This window comes from Gobius niger, assembly GCF_951799975.1.
Source record: "Gobius niger genome assembly, chromosome: 24".
Lineage (NCBI taxonomy): Eukaryota > Metazoa > Chordata > Actinopteri > Gobiiformes > Gobiidae > Gobius > Gobius niger.
Genome location: NC_136875.1, coordinates 4,699,646 through 4,722,702, shown reverse-complemented (window position 1 = coordinate 4,722,702; position 23,057 = coordinate 4,699,646). Strand labels below are relative to the sequence as shown.

General features: G+C 41.5%; 1 long non-coding RNA gene and 1 pseudogene across 2 annotated transcripts in view; one reads left to right on the top strand and one right to left on the bottom strand.

The window, feature by feature from the left end:
- Positions 1 to 23,057, bottom strand: part of LOC306982490 — a 220,868-nt pseudogene that overhangs the window by 59,135 nt on the left and 138,676 nt on the right. The window lies entirely within an intron of this gene.
- On the top strand, positions 10,887 to 11,750 carry LOC306982374. The gene is made up of 4 exons (XR_013794196.1): positions 10,887 to 11,038; positions 11,133 to 11,200; positions 11,281 to 11,342; positions 11,614 to 11,750. It is a non-coding gene; the product is annotated as an uncharacterized lncRNA (long non-coding RNA).

Genomic DNA, 23,057 nt, shown 5'->3' with positions numbered 1-23,057 from the left:
TTACTGAGAGCTGCGTGAATGAAGCCACAAACCACTCTGGGGGTGTTTTTGATAAGGAAATAGCATAACAACATGGCTAAAAGCAACAAAAAGTCGATTTTGCATGATATAGGACCTTTAACGGCTATTATATGCTTGTATAATTTATATTATTCATCGTTACGCCCATATTAGTGGTCATTTATAATTTCAATTAAAAAACACAATGAAAGGCGGATGTTTATTGCAGCTCCCCATGATTCTCAGCGCGACGAGAACGCGCACGGCAGCTATGGACCGCGGCAGCAGGAGAGTGCGGCAGGGTTATACGCTGAGCAGGTCCAGATCGCTCAGCCTCGCCATTGATGCAATAAAAGATCTGTTCTTCACTTTTTGAACTGTTTTTCCTACGGTTAAAAGATTCATTTCACTTGTACAATTGACTATATATCAAGTAATTTCTGTAGTGCTTTGATCAAATGTGCGACTATCAGGAATCCTTTCAGTGACTATTGGTGTGACATCGATAGATTCATTACAAAGTCATAATCCTAATAATGGAGTTTTATATAAAAACATTTGAATAGGTGTCCACGTAAGGTAAAATACCCTGTCATTCTAAATGCTAATGTCATACGGTTTGTTTTGCGTTTGGCCAATTGTGTTACTTAATAAATATTGCGTTTTGTGTCTTTCTTGTGATACTGTGATGTTACAGACTTTTCTTTTATACACTTAAATCAATTGAATGTACATGGGCACATCTATATTTTAGGAAGGTTTTGTAGCTAAGAGTTTGTCTTTATAACAAATAAGATGCGAACACGGTTGTGTGGATATAACCTGCAAAAGTGATGTATCACATTTTCACATTAAAACAACAATGAAAAAAATATAAAAGACAAACGATCACATATGATGTTCAAGTCTATACTTACGGAATCCATTAATCCACTATATTCACAAACCACATGTGTAGATGAAGAATTTGAACCCAATAACTGGAAAGATTAACCAAATGTACATAGGAAAAGTTTATTTAATAACAATTACTCAAGAAAAAAAATAGAGGGGGGGGCAAAAACATATTTGGGGAAAATGTATCTTACAAATTACAATTGACTATTAACAATTCTTTTGATTGCCAATGTCCGGAACAGCAAGAACTATTTACAATGTGAACTATTTACAGTGTGATGAGGGAACACATGCGCGCACTCAACATCCAAAAAAAAAAACAAAGAATGTTCCCCAACATATTTGCAGAGTATAGGCCTACAACAGTATGCACTAAAAAAACACAATCACCGGGTATTGTCCTGATTGTCAATTATTTTGATTTTAGACCCGGTGACAGTATTTTTCCAGTGCGTTGGCAAAGTCTTTTAAAAAAATGTCATTTCCCAAATCGGTGAAATGAACCTGGTCTCTCAAAAATAGATCAGGGCAGTCAAACTTTATAGCAGGATGTTCAATCATGCAACCACCAATACTTTTAACAAATACCCTCATCACATTATTTATGAATTTTTTGGCCCGGTTGATCCGCCCCGGCCTGGCGTTCCTCCACAGGCGTCGATCTGTCAGGGCGGAGAAGACGATCACCATCTCCGGATACTGCCCATGGAGGTCCATCAGGTCTCGCTTCATCGCTGCGACAATGTCCACGCTCTTCGTGACTCCAAGGTCATTGCTGCCGCAGCAGATGAGCAGGACAGCCGGGGCGGATTGGCGTTGGAGGGTCCGGCGGAGAAAGTGGACCACGCCGTCCCACTTTAGGCCTCCAAATCCAAACCATCGGATTTGGGCAGCCAGACCCAGATTTGCGCCTGGATTCTGCGCTGCCCTGTCACGGCCTCGGCGGACGTAACTGTCCCCGACAATCCAAATAATGGGTTCTATAATGCAGTACAGAGTATAAATCTTAGATATTGCAAAGCATATTCAGACGTTTATAAGAGCATTGATATGTTTACCATGCAAGGGACAGTCACGTGGAGCAGCTGGAGGACTCATGTCTTTCCTAATATCTAAAATAAATAAATAAAAAAGTTAAGACTTGGTGACTGCAGAATATAGAATTGTACAAATCAACATCCATAAATAAACAGTATAACATACCTTTCGGTAGTGTCGTGGGAATGGGGACTGTGCACTGTCTTAATGTAGGACTAATGTAGGCAAATGTATCAAAATTTGATGACTATGGGGCGTGCCATGATCCATCAAAATTGATGGGCGGTGGGGGATGGGAATTTGACAGTGACAGTATAAAAGCTGTCAAAACTTTCCCACGCTATGACCTTTTGGCCTGTTGCGAGCGCAGAACGCAAAGATGCCTACTTGCCCTGCCATCAACTGCACCAATCGAACGGATCATGGGAGGATTCCACTTTATAGGTAAGATTAGGCTATCTGTTCATTAAATAAGGTGTTTTGTAATAGAGTATAGCTTCAGACATTCATTGAGTCTTGCCAAGGAACTTGCTTATTTTTAAAAACTATGCGCCATTTTTAAACCACTGCACGCATTGCAAAGAAAACGCAGAGTACATTGATACTACATTTTACAATTGTGACATGATTTTAAAAGATTTATTTCTTGATCCCACATATCTAAAGTGTAATGATAGCAGGACTTTCTCTTTGCAAATGCGCTTTAATATTAATCGTAATTACATAGTTATGTGAAAATGTGCCCAGCTAAAGGAGTCACAAAGCACTTTTCTTTCACACACCAACATTTTTGTTTTTTCAGTTTTAGTGTGACTTGATGCTGGTTTGAAAGGAAAAAAATACATATATTCACATTTTGATTTCACAATGCCAAATAATTACACTAAACACCCAACCTGTCTTAAACCATTAATCATATTGCAATACCCATCCAATACATATACATGTGTAAAAGAATGAGCCACAGGCAAAGGCTTTGTTTTTATTCAGACAAACTCTGGTTAATAATATGTATATGTAATAACATAGACAATCACTTATGAGTAAACTATCACCACTGAGTATGGAGTGAATGAATGATGCATTGCACACAATTGTAAAGTTACTTTTAGCATCTGGAGAAGTGCTAAATAAGACAAATGCTATACACTGCATGGCAACTCAAACTTTTGATAACAATGGGGTGAAAAACGTGTTATATTGTGTGAACAAACATCATTTCTAGCCCTAGGCTACTGTAAGTAATATAGTGTAATGGTAAATTTAGCAATGGAGAAATAAATTACACTTAAAACAGCACAAAAACGCAATACAAATTTCTTTCTTAAATGTTTCAGGTTTCCTGTGCGTGACAAAAAGAGGAATTCACAGTGGGAGCAGAGAGTGAAGCGTAAAAACTGGGTGCCCAATAAAAACTCCAGGGTGTGTGCAGCGCATTTTGAGGAGTGCTTTTACATCAAAGGTGGGAGAAAGGTACTAAAACCGTCAGCAGTTCCTACAATTTTTGACTACTTCTCAGAAGGTCGGTGTCTGACAACTCGGGCAAATCCCACCAATAATGCCAACTTTCCTGTAGCAGCTAAGGACCACACATACACAGGCTACACAGCCAACATGGACAACATTGAACTCACTAAGGTAAGTGTTTGTGAGTTTTCAACAGATGAGGCCCACGTAAGCAACATTCATGATGCAGAACTGACAGAAGATGGAGATCTTGAGTTTGAGGAACACTGTGAAAGCTCAGAACCTGAAATCTGCAGTGGCTCAGATGAGCCACCAATGTCATGTGCTCCCAACCAAGTTGTAGGTTGCACCACTCAGGACCATTGTTATGCAGTCACAGGATCACCTAGAGCTGTTAAGCGGCGATTGGAGACTCAGTTATTTTCTGCAGAAGAAAAGCTGGGCCAATGTCGAAAAAAACTCAAGAATGAACAAGCCAAGAACCGCCGCTTGCGGACACGAATGGACTCCCTGGTGGAAGTCATCAAAGAGCTGAAAGATAAAAGCCTCATTTCCACCGGATGTGCAGAGATGATGGAGAACTCATTCAGTACAGTGACAAAGGAAATTCTCACAAGACTGGAGAAAGGTAATAAGTCAAAGGTGTCCGAGGAATTGCGTGCTTTTGCTTTGACTCTCCACTTCTACTCTGCTAAGGCTTATGCCTATGTGCGAGAGTGTTTTGACTTGGCCTTGCCACATCCAGACACTCTCAGGAAATGGTATAGTGGGGTCTCTTCAGATCCAGGCTTCACCGAGGCGTCTTTTATTGCTCTTCAGGCCCGTGTACAGGAGAGGCATAAGGTAGGCAAGGAAACCATTTGTGCTTTGATGCTGGATGATATGGCAATTCGAAAGCATATTGAATATAGCGCTGGGAAATTCCATGGATATGTGGACCTGGGATGTGGCATTGTGGACGACAGTCTCCCACCTGCAAGAGAGGCTCTTGTTCTGATGGCTGTTGCCATCGATGACTCCTGGAAGATCCCAGTGGCATATTTCTTCATTGATTCGCTCACAGGTGAAGAACAGGTGAGTGAATGCCTTCGGCGCCTACACAGTGTTGGGGTAAGTATAGTTTCTCTTACCTGTGATGGCCCATCATGCCATTTCTCCATGCTTAAAGCACTTGGCGCCAACCTTGATGTTCATTCAATGAGACCTTCTTTTCCTCATCCAGTGTCTCAATCGTCAGTTCATGTACTTCTGGATGTTTGCCACATGATTAAGCTGCTCAGGAATGCGCTGGCTGAAGGAGGTACACTGCAAACCTCAACAGGTAAGATTCAGTGGAAGTTTCTTGTTGAGCTGAATAAGCTCCAAGAAAAAGAAGGACTCAGACTAGGGAACAAGTTGAAGATGGCGCATATAAAGTGGGACAGGCAGAAGATGAAAGTAAAGCTTGCAACACAAGTTTTCAGCAGCAGTGTAGCTGATGCTCTGGAATACTGCAACAAAGACCTGCATTTGCCAGAGTTTAAAGGCTGTGAGGAAACAGTAGATTTCCTGAGGACAATGGATGCTGCCTTTCATGTTCTCAACAGCAGGAACCCTTTGGGCAAGGGATACAAGGCACCGATGAGAACATGGAATAAAGACCGAACTGTAGCAATCTTGCAAAAAGCAGAGGCAGCTCTGCTTTCCCTCAGAGACAGCAACGGCAAACACCTGCACTCTGGAAGAAGAAGAACATGTGTTATTGGGTTCATTGCCAGTGCCAGAAGTGCTCAGAACATCTTCCATGACATAGTGGAAAAGGATAATGCCCAGTGCCGCTATCTACCTACCTACAAACTCAGCCAAGACCATCTTGAGCTTTTCTTCTCCTCTGTCAGAGCACGTGGTGGATTCAACAACAATCCCACGACCAGACAGTTCACTGCAGCCTACAAACGTCTTCTTGTCAGGCAACAGGTGAAGACTGGAACAGGCAACTGTCTCCTTCTGGACAATACAAACATCTTGGGTGTAACACCTGCGTCCATTAACACCACGCGACGGTTCAACCTCCAACCTGTCATGGAGGCCCAGTCTGAGCATGACTACATCAACTGCCCTGATGTCGATGCAATATCTGAGTATAAAGATGCTGCAATCAACTACATTGCAGGATTTGTAGTCAGAATAATCAAGGAAAGACATCTTTGCTCACCCTGTTCTGAGGCCTTAACATCGGACTCCTCCATCCACCCTTTCATTCAACTGAAGAATCGTGGAGGATTGCAGAAGCCATCACATGGAGTAATTGCAGTTTGTAGAGAGGCAGAGCGCTGTTTCCAGCGCATTTTAAAAGCAACCTCTGGTAAACTTCCCCAAGGACGAGGGCTGTCTGCAGCTATTGCAAATGAAGTTCTTTCTTACAGCAAGGACAAGACTTTGTTTCCAGGGCTGCACAGTCACATGTTTGATACCACTGTTGAGGACAACCATGTGCATCTTTTGGTAAAAATGACAACTTCCATATACTGCACCATTCGGCTCCATCATTTAGCTAAAAGGGAAACAGAGAAAATGACTAAAGAATTGGTTAGACGCAAATTGTCGAAGTTGGTTCACTTTCACCACCAGTAATGCACAAGTGGGTAGCGGCATTTAGTGTGTTGAAGCAGTATAGGCTTATATTTTCTGAACTTGATACCAGCAGGCTCTTGTTGGATGGCTTAATTGTGTGACCTGTGAACAAAAGGTAAAATAGTTACCTTCTTGTTTTCACTGATACTTGGAGCTTGCATAAATGAAGCACAAGTGGTAGGTGAAAACATGCTGGTCAGGTTGATCCTCAGTGGCGGCGCGGCTCAGTCGCAGCGGCTCAGGACCAGCGGCTCAGGACCAACACCTGACACTATTTTGTTGTATGCATACGATGACAAATAGTAACAAATGGAATATCTGATACTTGGAGCTTGCATAAACGAAGCACAAGTGGTAGGTGAAAACATGCTGGTCAGGTTGATACTTGGAGCTTGCATAAACGAAGCACAAGTGGTAGGTGAAAACATGCTGGTCAGGTTGATACTTGGAGCTTGCATAAACGAAGCACAAGTGGTAGGTGAAAACATGCTGGTCAGGTTGATACTTGGAGCTTGCATAAACGAAGCACAAGTGGTAGGTGAAAACATGCTGGTCAGGTTGATACTTGGAGCTTGCATAAACGAAGCACAAGTGGTAGGTGAAAACATGCTGGTCAGGTTGATACTTGGAGCTTGCATAAACGAAGCACAAGTGGTAGGTGAAAACATGCTGGTCAGGTTGATACTTGGAGCTTGCATAAACGAAGCACAGGTGGTAGGTGAAAACATGCTGGTCAGGTTGATACTTGGAGCTTGCATAAACGAAGCACAGGTGGTAGGTGAAAACATGCTGGTCAGGTTGATACTTGGAGCTTGCATAAACGAAGCACAGGTGGTAGGTGAAAACATGCTGGTCAGGTTGATCCACAGTGGCGGCACACCTGACACTATTTCGTTGTATGCATACGATGACAAATAGTGAAAAAAACACTTACTTACTTTAGGAAAGTATGGCTCACCAACGTAGAGACCTTTGTCTTGAACTTGGAGCCACACTCACACTCCAAATATTACATACTTGTTATAATAGCTTTTTGTGTTCCTTATGAAAAAAAAAAAAAAAAAACCCTGCAATTCCTGCAGATCAAAAAAAAACTTTTCTCATTTGTTTGTTTTTAAATCATGCATGTATGTATGTAGTTCTTCACTTTGTTCTAAACATTGCAATGTATGTATATTTGTTGTCACTTAAAGACACTTTAAGGCACTTCAGTAATAACTCTGCACAGCAAAAAATTTTTTGGAGCTCTCAAGCTATGCCGTTTTTCGACATCTAGCTTTTGCATGCAACTAAGTGTTCACTTTATAATGTAAAAATATTTTTGTGTTTAAGTCAGGTATCATCAGTTGTCATAGAGAACAGAAAAGAAAGGATCTGAGGCCCTCTGACTTACAGTTAAGTCTTTTATGTTAACATGTGGACATACCGACGCTTTACGACCACAGGACAGTCATCCCCAGGATAGGTCCTGTGGTCGAAACGCGTCAGTTGAGCTTTCTTTGCTCGATTATGCTGGTATGACAGGAAGTGCAAGAGGGATGCTGACCAAAGTAGTCAAGAATGTCGAAGAATGCTACAAAAGAGATGAACGTTGATGCCCGTGATACCGTGCCTAATATCAACAACTCAGAAGAACACTCCGCTGAGCAACCAAGTAGGACTAGTATGCAAACTTTCTCATGTTTATTTGCAGTATATATGTTCTGATAAGTGGTGGATTTTTTATCGAATATGAGTGAAAACACATACACATTTTTTTCACTCATTGGTCATTGATGTTTATTAAACCATTTATTGTAAAAAGAAAAAAAGTAACAATAATAAATGTGTGAAGTCATTTCAAATCACCATAACAAATAGCAAATAGAACTTTACTCTGCTGGAGCCAGTGGCATCAGCGAAACACCTCCATATTTCACAGTAGGTATGGTGCGCGTTTTATCATAGGCCTTTCATTATAGAGAACAAGGCCTTTTTTTTAATGAAAAGGAAAAGTTGTGGTCTCCACAACAACCACAAAAGAGTCCAAGCTGTCATTGACCCCTTTTCAACAGGGTCATTTATTTCATTTTATTTCTTCAAGATGTGACGTTTCGGGCAATGTTGGCCCTTCATCAGACATAAAGAACCTGTGGCTACACACCTGCATACAGTGACTGATAATTCTGTCACGTGCTGAGTGAGACAACACGTGACCGAAGTTTTTTTTGCAAAAAATAGCATCATACATTGTACAAAAGATGTAAACTCTAGAGGATAAAGTTGCAACTATTTGTAGCCACTCTGAAATGTGATAAAATAGCCCACAGCACAATTATTTGCAAAGCAATATATTAAAAAATGTTGAGTCTGAACTGGATGTCGACACTTTTTTTTACAAATATGTACACATATTTGCAAATCACTAAGATAGTACAGAGGAAGTACTGGCAGTTAAGGAAAATAATAATAATCTCATGTGTAGCTTTAGCATCTCCAGCGTTGCTTCGTCTGAGGCTTGTATCCGCTCTTCGGCCTTTTCGATCCGATCTTCGGCCTCTCCCAGTCTGTTATTGAGACCCGATAAGTCACTTCTCAAGTCCTCAAATTGCCCTCTGTTCTCCTGGCGAAATTGCTTCAGTTCTTGCAAAATCTCTGCGTCCGCCATCCTTTGCTAATTGCTATTAGATGCTAGTTAGTCTTGACCGTCGTGGATAAAACTGTTATTTCACTGCTCGAGACGCCTCAGAAACAAATGAAATGTTTACGGTAGTCTCTTGCCCCGTCTTTTAAGTTAAGTTCTTACTATATCTTTAATATAAAAGGCTTTTGGTCGACATTTCACGGGTTCTATCGGGAGCTCTCCACTGTGCGACCGCCATGGCTGAAGATCCAACAGGAAGTCCCTAGAGTTACATAGTTTTAAAGAGTCTTTCAGAGACATTTGTTTTATAGGAATAAAATAAAATCATGTTTAGTATCACCTAATTTATACTTGTATACTAAGAGTCTTGTCATAACTAGATTATTGACAGTGACCAATGTTGGTACAAAAACACATTCATCGTCCCCAATATTACATCTGGAATGTAACAATTCTTTACAGGGATAAATATTGCTCATAGTTTTTAAAATGCACCTCGTGGAAAAGGAGATATAATACAATTGCATCTACTATTTTTTACATTTTGTTGTTACATGTTTTGTCCACAAAGGGGCAGTCCTGTACCAATAAAGAATAATAGGTGCGCATAGAGAACCTTTCAGAGTGCATACAGAGAGCCAAATGTAGCTATGTAATTTACTGAAAGAAATAATAAGTTGTGTTTTTCATTTACTATAGTTAATTTTAAATCTTAACTAATTCCCTAATGTCATTGTTGTGTATAATCATTGAGTATAATTATCTGAGTACGATTTCTACCACAAGAACAAAAAAAGGGCTAGTTCTGATTAGTCCCGAGAACACACATGACAGTGATGGATTGATGGCAGTGCTGCAGTTTTGTCGACTAAAATATTTAGTCTTAATTTTAGTCAAAGTGATATTTTTGACGACTAAAATTGGACTAAAACTAAATTAAACGTTTTTCATGAGACTAAAACTATGACTAAAATGATATATTAGTCGACTAAAATAAGACTAAATAAAAAATGAAAAGGAGAGACTAAAATCATCCAAACTTCTATTGACCGTCTGAAAGAGCCTCAGATCATGTAAATTCTCTGCTATAGGAGCTGAAGAAGCAGAAGAACATGATTAAATATGATTATAGTGAATAGTATAAATGCAAAGTCGACTAAAACTAGACTAAAATTGAAGATTTTTTTTTTTTTGACTAAAACTAGACTAAAATCGAATTACATTTTCGTCAAAACACTAAAACTAAATTAAAATATGTTGTCAAAATTAACACTGCCGGACCCAATCACAAGACTCCTCATCGCGCTCTCTGTAAACACCAGCTGGTAAACTAGCTAACAACACAGGTGGATTACTCAGATATTCTTCATTTTTTGGACGACTCCTCGCAACGGGACTTTCCGCTGGCTACACATGTAGTGGGGAATAAGGCATTAATGACTACTGATTTTAGTACAGATGACTAGTTGCTTGATGACGTCATCATATTAAAGGGACTATAAGGAGTTTAAAAATGTTAAAATGATGTATTTTCCTCCCCCTACATGTTCCAGCCATGTCCTAATGTGTAGCATGAGCCCAGACCTGTTCACCACAACTGCCTCTAAAATCCTGCACTGTCACTCAAAAAGGTGTCACTTCGGCCCGAATTGCCGTCATGCACAAGCTTAATATAGAAGGTGCAGTTACACATATGGCCTGAGGTGGCAGTAGTGAGTATAAAATGGCGAACTTGCTTCCAGCCCCTTTAACATTTGCAACCCCATAATTTGGGTCAAACTATTCATTATTTGTTTTTTTGTTTTATTGCTACAAGTATCCCTGTAAAACACCAAAATCTCATTTGTAGGTGTAGTTACACTTAGTCGCCACCAGATGGAGCCAGACTCCATAGTATAACAAAATGTTTTATGCAAGTGAGTAAAACAGGGTTGCCAGGTCCGAATTGGGCGGTTTTTAAAGCCATTCCGCGGGTGAAAAAAACTGTCCGCGTTTTTTTGCCTTGCTGTATTCAAGGTTGAATTGATCACAATCACTATTTCGAAGGCAAATCCAAGGCTCTGTAAGCTGCTTTTTCAATAAGGGAGGGGAGTAGGGGTGGTTTCTCATCATCGCAGGAGCACATGGGCTCTGTTAACTAGTAAACAATATTGAAAATTCCAGCCGCGCCGTATGTCGGTTTTCAGATATTTTTGGCCGGGTTTGGCTGCCCAGACCTGGCAACCCTAGAGTAAAAGACAGAGAGAAACGTGGCAGACAAGAGCACACCTGGCTCTTGCTCGTCCTTTTGCTAAGAAAAATAAGTTTGAAGTTGTTGAGTTCGTTCAAGCTCCAGTCCACATCAGCAAGTGAGACAGAGAGAATAAATATCTGCAGTTGAGAAATCCTGCAGATATTCTGGTGAGTGAATTTGAGTACATCGAGCAAGCTAATGTTGCTAAGCTAATACTAGTGCTCATGCTAATTCATTGTTTTGTTGTTGTTATAACTCAAGTTTCTCTTGGTAATTGAGACAAGGTTATTTGTATATCTGCATTTTGTCATCAATGCAGATATTATTTGGTGAGTTCATAATGAGAATGCTCTTTTTGTTCAGCCAAAGCAAGCACACAATGCTGATTACATTTTATTTTTTTGTAAAGACTAGTATGCTGATACACACGAAAGGTCATCTGCAGTAAGGTAGTTCCGCTGATCGTCTCCGGTGAGTAGAATGTATTTTATGTACTCCTAAAAAACAATCGGAGACTATTCTAAAGTTGTATAAGAATAGGTACCTTTTATTAAAACTGTGTTATTATGTTGTAATAACTGTTGTTTACTGTGTGAAATATGGTATCGGGTCTGCCATTTATTTTCTTTTATTGTGAACAATCACAGTTGTTGATTTGAGATCAATACAAGCTTGTAACTGAGATATGAATATTTAATCCTGCATATGGACAGTGATAGTGACTTGATTTATAAATATGCAGGTTGGTTTTTTGAGAGACCTATTCAAGTGGAGGACCACACCCAGCTGCCGTTGCCTCACCTGGACAGCAGCACCCTGGGACTGGCACAGGATCCGGAGTGCTGGAACCTTCACCACAATCTATTATTCAATTAACAATACTGGCCATGACTAAAAATGTACTTGACTGACTGACTTAACTCAAAGGAACTGAAAAAAGGTTATTACTACCCGTTTTATTAACGAGGTGGACACTTTCTGTTATATGAGAGAACTGGTGAAACATATTCTTTGTTTATTTTATTGGATTAAATTAATCTTGGTAAACCCTAAGTGTTGTGCTTACTATTCTCCTTATCGAATTTAGATAAGAAACAACAGTGGTAATATCATTTGGCTTTCTTTTCAACATAAAGCCTTAACTCTGAGTTACAACCACGTGTTACACATTGGAGGAAAAACGGTTCACTCAACAACAAGTACAATATGTTTACGTCCAAATCCGTCATGCAATAATGTAGGCTCACATGTAAGCAAGTTTTACAGCGTATTTTCTGGGTTAACAGATACAGACAGCAACTTTGGTAGCGCCCACAAAACGTCATTTCCTGCGCGGACCTGCCGAAGAGCGTTGCTAGGCAGCCACAGAGACCGCCTCAGAAGAAGAAGCACAATGCCTAAAAGTTGCTGTGCGGTGTTTTGCTCCTTGAATCGGGCCAAAAACCCAGATTTAAAGTTTAATTTGATTCCCAATAAGAACAGGCAGGCCGACCGGAGAACAAGGTGGCTGCAGGCCCTTGGTGGAGCAGATCGCGGCTGTTTGTGGGAATCCGAAAACAGAACATGTTTATGTTTGCAGCCGGCACTTCATCACAGGTACATTAAACATTAAAATAAAGGTCTCTTTTTCCGACAGTGTTGATTAATTGGTTGTTGTTGGTGGTGGTTTGTTATTGAGGCTTTGTAACTAGAACAATGGGTAGAAAATATAAACTGCCTAATGAATGCAAGCTGAAGTTATGCCGGTCTTTACGTAAATCATTTCGTCTGAAGGAGGCGCGGGCCACCACTAAGAAATTCGTACAATCACTTGAAACTAAAGTAAACAAATTCCTAATGAATGTTGCACGTTACATTTATACGAATCACAAATGAAGCACTATTGAATCATGTATTTACTATTATATCATAACAAATCCATAAACCCCATACTTCTGCCATTAGTAGTTTATTCTAAGAATTAAGACACTGTGTATTTTAATTGCATGTTTTTAGAGTGTTTTTATCCTTTTGCGTGATATTTTTAGAGTGCATGTTTTAGCTTGTTGTCCCTAACAACCCCAGCCATGCCCCAATCACGTGTTGTCCAATCAATCCCCACCTGCAATCAACCACACCCGCCATCAACCACACCCACCATCAACCACACCTGCAATCAACCACACCTGCGATCAACCACACCTGCGATCAACCACACCTGCGATCAACCACACCTGCGATCAACCACATCTGCAATCAATCCCCACCTGCAATCAACCACACCTGCGATCAACCACACCCACCATCAACCACACCTGCAATCAACCACACCTGCGATCAATCCCCACCTGCATCAACCACACCTGCGATCAACCACACCTGCGATCAACCACACCTGCAATCAACCACACCTGCGATCAACCACACCTGCAATCAACCACACCTGCAATCAACCACAACTGCGATCAACCACACCTGCAATCAACCACACCTGCAATCAACCACACCTGCGATCAACCACACCTGCGATCAATCCCCACCTCACACCTGCAATCAACCACACTTGCAATCAACCACACCTGCAATCAACCACACCTGCAATCAACCACACCTGCGATCAATCCCCACCTGCAATCAACCACACCTGCAATCAATCCCCACCTGCAATCAACAACACCTGCAATCAACCACACCTGCAATCAACCACACCTGCAATCAACCACACCTGCAATCAACAACACCTGCAATCAACCACACCTGCAATCAACCACACCTGCAATCAACCACACCTGCGATCAACCACATCTGCAATCAATCCCCACCTGCAATCAACCAGTTTATATTTGTTGCACGTTACATTTATACGAATCACAAATGAAGCACTATTGAATCATGTATTTACTATTATATCATAACAAAGCCATAAACCCCATACTTCTGCCATTAGTAGTTTATTCTAAGAATTAAGACGCTGTGTATTTTAATTACATGTTTTTAGAGTGTTTTTATCCTTTTGCGTGATATTTTTAGAGTGCATGTTTTAGCTTGTTGTCCCTAACAACCCCAGCCATGCCCCAATCACGTGTTGTCCAATCAATCCCCACCTGCAATCAACCACACCTGCAATCAACCACACCTGCGATCAATCCCCACCTGCAATCAACCACACCTGCAATCAATCTCCACCTGCAATCAACCACACCTGCAATCAATCCCCACCTGCAATCAACCACACCTGCAATCAACCACACCTGCAATCAACCACACCTGCAATCAACCACACCTGCAATCAACCACACCTGCGATCAATCCCCACCTGCAATCAACCACACCTGCAATCAATCTCCACCTGCAATCAACCACACCTGCAATCAATCCCCACCTGCAATCAACCACACCTGCAATCAACCACACCGGCAATCAACCACACCTGCAATCAACCACACCTGCGATCAACCACACCTGCAATCAACCACACCTGCGATCAACCACACCTGCAATCAACCACACCGGCAATCAATCCCCACCTGCAATCAACCACACCTGCGATCAACCACACCTGCGATCAACCACACCTGCAATCAACCACACCTGCAATCAACCACACCTGCAATCAACCACACCTGCAATCAACCACACCTGCAATCAATCCACACCTGCAATCAACCACACCTGCAATCAACCACACCTGCAATCAATCCCCACCTGCAATCAACCACACCTGCAATCAACCACACCTGCAATCAATCCCCACCTGCAATCAACAACACCTGCGGTGCATCAGGACTGCGGTATGAAGAGGAAGGCCAAGAGATGAGGAGGGGGGACGGCAGTGCCAGGCGAGACGACGGACGCAGACACACCCTGATAGGAGCTCTCTGGAGTAGCAGCAGACCCCGCAAGCAACCGGAGCGAACACCACGAGGCCTACTACACGCAGAGGCAGAGGAAACTCTGCCTTCACGGTAAGTGTTGTACCTTGTAGATTGCTAGTGGTGTTCAACTGCCTTGGGCAGTGGGCTTGCGGGTACGTGGCGCTGTACGCTGGCTGTGCTACTTTGTGGGCAGGAGAGATCGGGACCCGGAGACCTGTGGTAGTCCACGAGAGCGGCCCAGAAGCGCGAGCGGAGCGAGGCGGATCCAGCACCTACTGCTACGCAGACCCCGCGAGTTATCGGAGCGAACACCACGAGGCCTACTACACGCAGAGGTAAGTGTTGTGCATTGTAGATCGCTAGTGGTGTTCAACTGCCTTGGGCTGTGTGCTCGCGGGCGCGTGTGTGCTGTGCGCTGGCTGTTTTTTTGTGGGCAAGAGCGATCGAGACCCAGAGACGTGCGGAGGTCCGAACCAACAGGCGCAAACGGAACGAGACCGATATAGTGACCCTACGTGGAACTACAGCAGAGGTCCCCTGCCTTGCCTGTGGAACCCCGGGAAGTGGGAGAGCCCCAGGACTTTACCATACCGCGCCCGGGCTTGCTTGTGCCTTCACACAATTTTTTATTGGTATTTTATGGTAATCAGTTTCAGCATTTCTGCGCTTTTATCTTTTGAACTTGTAATAATAAATTGTAAAACCGCATTCACTGTCTTGTCTTTGCTGGGTCAGTTGCTCTCACTGGATTGGGTTCTTTTAGATATCTGTTTTGCTTGCTAAAATATAATATAACATAAATTGCCCCTCGGCTGCATTACACATAAACCTCCTTGCCAGGAGGGAATATTCAGTAAATTGTTTGTTCTGCTTTTCCAGCAATCTTTACTGCTTTTGCATCTCTTTATCCCTTTTACAGACAAGTCAATTTCTATGACCAGTTAATAATAATAATAATAATACATTTTAATTGTATAGCGCTTTCCAAGACACTCAAAGACGCTTTACAGAAAACAAGAATAAAATCACACATAAAATTACATTAAAATAGAGGGAAATTACTTGACATTAAAAGCCTTGACCATTCTGACCATTGCTGTAATATTTCTATTGCATCATTTTTCTTCAGTTGTGTTTCTATGTATTTTTTCTACTAGGCCTGTTTGTATTGTCCTAGTCTCGCGTTTTTATGGCTAGCCAAAGATTATTTTTTTACCGTGGTAGATAATAAAATCTATTGTATTGTATTCTTTATTAATCTATTTACTCTAATTGTGTTCTTATAGGTGCCAAACATAAGGATCCCTCCCATCCAGATTAGGTGCCATCCGTTTTCTCCACCGGAACATCTCCGAGTAAGTTATCACAGAGACCAAGACCTAGGCACTGGAGGACACGTGAGCTGAAGCCACAAAATCACAGTCCCACAGTTCAATTTCAGGTCAGCAGTGAGTCAGTCAGCAGTGAGTCCAGCCCCATGTCAGCAGTGAGTCAGTCAACAGTGAGTCCAGCCCTATGTCAGCAGTGAGTCAGTCAACAGTGAGTCAGCCCAGCTCCGTGTTAGCAGTGAGTATGCCAAGCTTTCTTTTTTAATTGCTTGGCCAGATAGGGAGTGCATCAACAATACAATTCCACCAGAGGTCCTCTTTCAATTTCCACGAGTGACAGCCATAATCGATTGTTTTGAAATCAGAATTGAACACTCAAAGAGGCTCAAAACTAGGCAAGATATTTTAAATTTTCATCAGTGCCTGTAAGATGCAGGAATGCAGATGCAAGGAGATATTTACGTTTTAACTGTTTTTACTATTTTCTTTTGTTCTGTACAGAGCCATGAGGTTTTCACAGTATAAAAAATGGACTACTGTGAAATATTTCATCGCATGCCATCCATCTGGAGCGATAACGTACCTCTCAAAAGGCTGGGGCGAAGGGCATCAGATGTTCACATTGTGAGAAACTCTGATTTTTTATCTGCCAAGTACCATCGTCCTGGAGATCAAGTATGTATTTAACTATTTATGTACACATTTTCACATCAAAAGTTCACTATGTCTAAACACATTTTATTTTGTTTTCTTTGCAGTTACTAGTGGACAGAGGGTTCACTCTTAACTATGACTTCGCAGTCCTTGGTGTGCAGCTCAGGGCCGAAAACAGCTTCCAGCAGAAGACGTAGCAAGCTCCCGTGCAACCTCAAACATCAGAATTCACATCGGTAACAATTATATGGTCAAAAAAGCTTTGATTTTCTCTTTCACTGCACCACAAGTGGCATTAATAGACATCAAGTCAGCCCTTCATTGTTCATCAAGACCTGAAGCAGCTCATCAGATATTAAAAGATTTGCATCAAAAAATTGAAAACGTCTTTTTTTTTATGGAAAACTATTGCAAATACTCTATTAAGGTGCGCTCTTTGCTGTCTAATACTTAATCCATTGTAGAAATAACGGCCACATTAATCCGTTGCAGTTCCAGTCCAAATACAAACAAATAGCCAAAATGACATTCATTCGTTTATTCATTCAATGTAATGTATTTACAATGTACTGTATAATACTTAAGTTAAGTTTCAAGTTACTTAAGTTTCAAAGATTTAAAAACTTGAACATTAATAAACATTAAACCGATAAACATCGATGATAATAAAGTCACAAAAAGTAATTAATAAGTCTCTTCTGCAGAACGAATTATTGGTGTGCTCAAGAGCCGGTACCACATCCTTGACGGCAGGGTTGCCAGGTCCGCGGTTAAACCGCGGAATTGGGCGGTTTTTAAAGCCATTCCGCGGGTGAAAAAAACTGTCCGCGGTTTTTTGCCTTGCTGTAATCAATGTTGAATTGATCACAATCACTATTGTAAGCTGCTTTTTGAATAAAGGAGGGAAATAGGGGCGGTTTCTCATCATCGCAGGAGCACATGGGCTCTGTTAGCTAGTAAACAATATTGAAAATTCCAGCCGCGCCGTATGTCCGCGGGTTTTCCGCGGTTTTCAGATATTTTTGGGCGGGTTTGGCTGCCCAGACCTGGCAACCCTGCTTGACGGTCCAATTCCTCTTGGCCTGGTAAAGACCCTGAAAGACGAGAGAGAGGGAAGCACCGAGGCGCGAGTGGACAGAATTGTACATGTCTGTGCAGCATTAATGAACCTGTCTACTAGTGTCATGTACAACAGAGATGCATAATTATTAGTGAGCAAGAACATTGGAATTTCAATTAAGTATTAGGTGTGCTTAAATATCAATCTGTTCACTTTGTTCTCTTATTTACAGAGCTACCCCATTATCTCCATCAGCCATTGAACGAAAGTTCATGAACGTGTTCATATTTTGGGCGAACGTGAACTGAACGCAGTGGATTACTGCCTGATGAACGAAACCATGAACCGTTCATTCTGGTGTCTGTGAACGGCATTCCCGTTCTATTTACTTTCGTTTAATATGGTGCCAGATTTCTTATATCAGTGAATATAATTTTAAAACCCCGCCGCGCTATCAGAGTTTACCAGCGGTTCTAAACTCTGGCGCGTCCACGGTGTAGCTCGCGCTAGCTCCGCGCCGCCCCCGCGTCTGAGGCCCGACTGTGTCCAGTTCTGTGGCGCTGAACTCTGCTGTTTATGGCCCTGGCACATGCCCTGGAATCGGTAACCAGCGGGTCCGCACGGTGCCGCAGCAGCCACAGTGTGAAGTTACGAAGTCCCTTGTGTAACGTCTGTGGCTCCAAACTCCTCTGCTCCGCGGTGCCACTCATTTGCATAAAGACACAATGTGGAGTTTTTTAAACTACAAATTAGCTCCTAAAGAAATCTTATTCTCGTGATTAATTTATCAAATTAACAGAAATGCAATTGAATATTTGTAGCTTCATTTTCCACTAAGAATTTACCAATTAAACTTAGAAAAATAAAATAATAAAATAAAATATGATTAACAAAGATGTCCAAAATCCACTCATAAAACAGTGACAGGCTGACATGAAAGAGCTTTAACACTAAGTGAGGAGGCCATAAGCCTTCATCCCCACTGCTGTCAGACTGTGCAATAAGACTGTGAAGTAACGCCGACTGTAACAAGTGAATTTCTCCTTTGTGAGATTAATAAAGGTTTATCTTATCTTATCTTATAATATGTTTGACTCATGGCTGAAGTCAACTTTCTCCAGCTCTACCAAGATTGTTGCTTAAAGATATGGAATTTAACTAGAGGTGGGCATAGATTAATTTTTTTAATCTAGATTAATCTAGATTAATTCTGAAATTAATCTAGATTAATCTAGATTAAAATGTCTCGCTTGAATTCTGCCGAAGCCATTCAGAATATGTGTGCTGCCCAAATAATGACTAAAAGTAAGTCTTTGAGAACGAGTTTCTCAAATCAGGCGGTGCGTTAGACCAGGGGCTCGTCTCCTGTTTCCAAAATGCATCACAAACTGCTTGAGAACGTTCTACTATGATAATTGGTGATGAAAATAATTCATGTTCAAGAAGATGCACTTGTGTTTACTAACTGTTTATTCAGTTAAACATTATTTTTGAACTGTAGGCCGACATTAGAGGTCCTGATGAACTGTGTACAGTCAGTAGCTTTGTGTCAATCACTTTTCTGGTGACAAACTGAATCTCCTCTTCTGCAACTATGACCTGCTACAGAAAAAAGATCCGGGACTTTAATGGTGCTCTTATCGGTGCTTTAAAAGAAAAAAGAAAAACGTTAGAGGCTACTGTATATAGGCAATGTAGCCTAGGCCAATATTTTTTATTAAACTTTTTTATTACAGAGTAAATCTCTGCACTTGGACCTAATGTATTCCCAACACTTAATATATGGGAGGTAAGGGTGGTGGTGGTGGTGGGGGGGGGGGGGGGGGTTACGCAGCGTGTCTCTCCCGTGCACACCTGTCTCACCCATGGATCTATTATAAACGGTCTCACCGCGCGCACCTGTCTCACCGTGCACACGGCTGCAGAAGGAGGCGCGGGGCTCTCGTGCGGGGCTTTTAGTGCTTATTTTATTATTTTTAGCGCGGGTGATGCGACCCCGTTAGCCCGACTGTTCTCACAGAATAAGTAAATAAACTCACTCGTCTGGTCATAGCGTCCATTTGGCAAAACTTAATCCATAACAAAAGTAGCTCCAGCATCCGCGTGGCAGTTGTTTTGGTTTCAGACGAATCACGTAACAGCGAGGCTGCGTGTGAGATGCATTCATGGACGGTAAGAAGTGCGGAAAGGCGAGTTTTTTCACAAATGCGCGGAAAAACCGGACAAATAACTTGCAGTCTGATACACTTTGCTTGCGCCAGAGGCCTCAGGCCGGAATACGTTTAAGCCCTGAATAAAATATCACGGTGAAAGTCATCATAGCTTGCAGAGTATAGACCCAGCTCCCAACCCAGCTTTGAGAATAGATTAACGGCGATATTTTTTTTATCGCGCGATAAGAGTCTCGCGTTAACGGCCCACCACTAAATTTAACATTATACTTCTCACCTTTTTCACCCCTGATCCGTTTTCATGCCTTAATAATAGCTCGCAGCAAAAAAAAGAAAAAAGAACTATGAACTAGTTCATTTTTGGAACTATGAACGAACTATTAACTATAAACAATTATGAACTATGAACAAACTAGTTCATTTTGAAATTTGTGAACTGAACTTTGAACTAGTTCATGTAGAAAATGAACTTTCCCAACACTGGCTAGATGTAACATCTCATTCGCTGCCAGGAATGTCGACGCTCTACCTTGGTGCTCACTGCTGATTTGGAGCTGGACTGACTCTCTGCTGACATGGGGCCCACTCTCTACTCTGATGCTGCCCGGTCTGACTTCTGGCTCCTTTTGTACAAAATATTTCTTTTATCACATATTATAGCATGTACTGTACATTAGGGCTGCATGGTTTATTATATCGAATCGCACGCGAGGTTTTGACTGTTGCGATTACTAAACCTCAAAGGGCTGAGGTGTTTTTGTTCTGTGTCTGGCATTTGAGTAATAGATGTCACTTTGCATCAAGAAATCAAAATCAGTAGTATTTACAAAACCTTATAAACACTTGACTATTTCACTTTTCCTTATATATGATGATGATTTTACATTGGAAATTGAAAATGAACAAAATCACTGTAAATGGTTCAAATGATGAATTTTCACTCTGATGCGTAAATAGATCTATACATTGAGAAAGCTTCATTAACTAACTACAGCTCACAGCAAGGCTCCACATTGATGTACTGAGCTCATGAGTTATTACAAAAAAATCCAAAAAGTCCACCCGAGTCCCTAACCCCTCAATCACTATAGGCCCGCAGTACCTCCATACCATATGGATCTTCTAAATGATGATGACATACCATGAGATATACTCTATCCAACGTAATCATTGACGGAGAATGTCATGTGTATGCCACACTTGTGTGTGTCGGGAACATTGAACAAGGTTCAATTTCACCAGGACATTATTCGTAACCGTACAACAAACGCATGCCCTACTCAGTAATCCTAATGGCTTTGGTGCTGCAATTACACCATCTCACCACCAATGTTCTCTAGCGCTTTTTATCCTCCTCCATGGTTCCCGGCTCGGCTACTTTTACTTTTATTTTTATGCTTAAAGACAAAAACACCTACTGTAATGAGGACGTTTCCCCCAGTAAAGACTTAACTCCTGACGTAACCTGATGCTGACTGTCCACTGTCACTCACTGTCCACTCACTTTCTGCCAAGAATCTTGAGCCTTTTTATTTTTCAGGACAAGACACCGCGACCAACTCATAGGGAATTAACGGGACAGGAAGATCAGCGATTCCTGAGGATCCACTCGGAGTCACATGATGCTCGTGTGGATATAGATATAACACTTTGAGTGTTTTTTAAGTTCACTCTACATCAACTTTAGCATAGATTTGTTTGTCAAAGTCCAACTGTTGATTGTTGGTGGTGTTTACTCTGAGAAAAATTTGCCGCCTGGCCATTGATGAAGGCAATGACGCACTTAGCCTAATAGTTGGTGACATAATTGGAGTGGAAAAAGGTCAAACAGGGCCATCAGTGGATTATCAGGAATATTAACTTCTAGAGTTTTGGATAAGATGAGAAAAATATCAGACCAGTGTTTGTCAAGCTTGGGGCAAGTCCAAAACATGTGTCAATGGCGTGTGCCATTTTACTTGCATTATGTGTTTAGTTTCCATTGACCAGTAACTCTATGATTTTTTTTTTTACATATATTTGCCCAGATTCATTATTTTTTCTTCAGTCACAATGGAATTACACAGAAAATGCAGTTTTTGAGCCATCTTACCGAGAAGCCAAGATTTGGAGGTGTTTTTTTGTTTCTACCCGAGAGGAATTTGGCGCCGAGCCATTAATGCGGTTAACAGACTGACACACTTTATAGATGATGACACTTTCAGAGCTGGTAATAGGTCAAACAGGGCCATCAGTGGATTAGCAGGAATATTAACTTCAAGAGTTCTGGATAAGATGAGAAAAATATCAGACCAGTGTAACCCAGCTGTAAAATCTATTGCTGGTCATCACTGTCTGCTTGCAATTTCTAAAAACTCTAAAAATCTCACGATACCTCCGTCGCCACGCGTACGAGAGTTTAGCCCTGTGCGGGATTAAAAATGGCGGCACACACTAGTGGGGAGACGGGTGGGAAGCAGGACGGAGTTCGGCTGCAGGTAGAGTGCATTTTAATATCTAAATGAGCCTCTTTTGTCACATTTCATGTACTCGTTTTAAGATGTGAGCTCCTCGACTTGCAGATGCTTTACACCGCGATCAAGCCACGCTGTTGTTTCGTGTGCTGTAAATGAATGGAATTGGTAAGCTATGTGCTAAAGCTGGTCAGCGTAGACGCTGCCGTTCTTGTTGTTTTTATATTTTTGCATGGCACATGCTGCCGTAAGTTGTGCCATTGATTTAAATGTTTATAATGTGAAGACGTCGCCACATTATTTTTAGATTGTCTACAAAGTAGCTACTGTGACTTAATGTTGTTCGTGACTGCTAGCCGCAACCATGTCTCGGTTGTAGCTGCTGTCACTGCCATGACCATGGTTATTGAGAATGCAATGAAGTTAATGGTTTGATTATCGTTGCTGATGAATGAATGTATTGAATTGGTGCATTCCTATGAAAAGAAATAATTTAAAAATGTATACATGTGTACTGATGCTAGCTTTCGCTGTGCAGGTTAGGTTGCTGCACCCTGGACCTGGTTCTATGGACAATAACGTCTAAAGCTCACGTCAAGGATCAGATCATCTACTGCTATACGGGTAGGAGGCTCTGCAGCCGAACCACTCGTTCTCCACTCACTC